The sequence below is a fragment of the Danio aesculapii genome, chromosome 8 (assembly GCF_903798145.1).
Source record: "Danio aesculapii chromosome 8, fDanAes4.1, whole genome shotgun sequence".
NCBI lineage: Eukaryota > Metazoa > Chordata > Actinopteri > Cypriniformes > Danionidae > Danio > Danio aesculapii.
In genome coordinates, this window is record NC_079442.1 from 18,094,355 (window position 1) to 18,097,115 (window position 2,761).

Genomic DNA, 2,761 nt, shown 5'->3' on the forward strand with positions numbered 1-2,761 from the left:
AACTCACATTATTAGCATTTAACACTGAATAAAGCACATGAGGTGTACCTGAGGTGATCATTAGCTGTTTTCTGTTATTCAGCTGCAAGAAATAGAAGTCGTATCTAATATATAAATTTCATGTGTTGGTTAACACAAAAACTTTTAGATGTTTAATAAATGCACAAATATCAAAACAGTAAACAGACCAGTAATTTGTGTTGCAAGATTAATTTAAACCCTCTACTTTATTTTTGTGTCTAAAGCGGAAACTAAATGCTTACGCAATAAGGTCAGTCACAAAAAAAATCATTGTGTCCACTGTTTTCAGCTCTAATGTTTGACTGCACGTCTTTAGTAAATCCTGACAGTAGTTTTTTTTTACGCCAAAAGAGTGTTTGCACTTACACAAGCTGTTAGTAAATCTGGCCCCAGAATATGATGATCTCCCTGGGGTGTTTTCACAGTTCGTTTGAGCCCTCCAAATGCTCTCAGAGCAGTTCAGCGTGTACAGTATATGTGAACAAACCAAGCAGTCTCAGACCTTCCTAACAGCTCCCTTTAAATGAACTATGTTTAGTTCTTTAAAATAAACTTTATATAAAAGAGGCCGCTTTGCTTGATATTTATGTACAGTATACAGTTGAAGTTAAAACTATTAGCCCTACTGTGAGTTATTTTCTTTTTCAAATATTTCCCAAATGATGTTTAATAGAGCAAGGAATTGTTCACAGTTTTTCCTATAATGTTTTTTCTTCTGGAGAAAGTCTTATTCGTTTCATTTCAACTAGAATAAAAGCCGTTTTTTACTTTTTTAAAACCATTTAAAGTCAATATTATTAGTCCCTTTAAGCTATGTTTTTTTTTTTTTCAAATGTCTTCAGAACAAACCATCATTATACAATAACTTGTTCTAATTAACAAAATTAACTAGTTAAGTATTTAAATTGCACTTTGAGGTGATTACTAGTATCTTGAAAAATATCTAGTAAAATATTATATACTTATTATTAGAAATAGGTTATTAAAAATTAGTTATTAAAACTATCATGTTTAGAAATGTGCTGCAAAAATCTTTTTTCCATTAAACAGAAATTGGGGGAAAAATATACAGGGGGCTAATAATTCAGGTTCAGGTATGTATATATATATATATATATATATATATATATATATATATATATATATATATATATATATATATATATATATATATATATATATATATATATATATATATATATATATATAATTATTATTTTTTTTATTATTATTAGAATGACTTTTTACACTATTTCCCTTTTCTTATGTTCCTTTTTGGACCGGATTTCGTTCATCACAAAGACAGACAGCTTTATAATAAAACTTGACAAAATTAAACTTAATTGTTATTAAATTATTAATTTGACTTGAATGAGACTAAGAATGATATGAATGGTGTAGAAGCACCAGGATAATATTACCATTGCAATAGTAAAGAAATATAAATTGTTTGCAGATATTGTTACAATGTGGCTGTTGCAGATTTTGAACTCATTTGTAAAGAAACATAAACTAAATAAGCTAAAAACAACATTATAATACATTAACAATATTCATTTAAAAATCATCTGTTTTTAGTTTCAAAAAATTTTATTTACTTTCCTTTCATTGTGCCAGGTGACAATCTATCTGTTTGTTTGTTTACGTCAATTTAATAGTTGACTGTCATCAGAAACGTCCTGAAAACCTTCAACCTAAACATCAAAATATGTTAATTTTATATATATATATATATATATATATATATATATATATATATATATATATATATATATATATATATATATATATATATATATATATATATGTGTGTGTTTCTGAAAAAACATTTTTTGTATAAATTATAATTATACTATATTTACAGTGCTTAGCATATATGAGTACACCGCTCACAAATCTCTCATTTAAATTAATATTTTCTATAGGATGCTTTACAATATTATCTTTGTGCATATACATTAGATTAGTCCGTACTGAAGCCAAATCTGGAGCTAATCTAACAAAATAACTTACAATAATGGTTCAAAAATTAGTAGCCTAAATGTATATGTAAGAGAAAAAATATTCAATAACATTTTCAAAAATAGCAAAAATCAAGAGAAACAAAAAAATATATACAATTATATTGAAATATTTTGCATGAATTTAATTGTATTATCTTTCCATTTCTAAAAACGTTTTGTGACTAAAATGTTATTTTAATAAACATATCTGTTTAATAAATCTGCTTTGATCAAATGCACCAATATATATTACGCATATTCACTGAGAAATGGGGCGTACTCATTTATGCTGAGCACTGTATAATTATACTATATATAGGACTGGGTTATTTGGCCTAAAAAAAAAATCTCGATTAATTGAACATTTTAACTTGATTACGATCAATGAATTATTATTTTTATCATTTCTTTTTATTATTAAATAAAAAATTATTAGACAAATTAAATTATATTATTATATTTATTGAATTTTCTGTAAACAAATATTTTAATGTAAATAATAATTTTATTGTAACGCAAAATATGCCATCTCAAGGCGTTTCTGACACAGCTTCCAATCATTGTCAATGTAGTGCAAATGTGCAATGTGTAGTTACATTTTTTGAGAGGTGCGCAGGTATGTAACCATGCGAAGGCTGCAGAAGACCACAACCATGTGTTCCATGCAGAAGTTTAAATCAGTCTTAACAGAATGGGGTCACATGACTCCACACGCCGGAGGGAATATAATTGAAAAA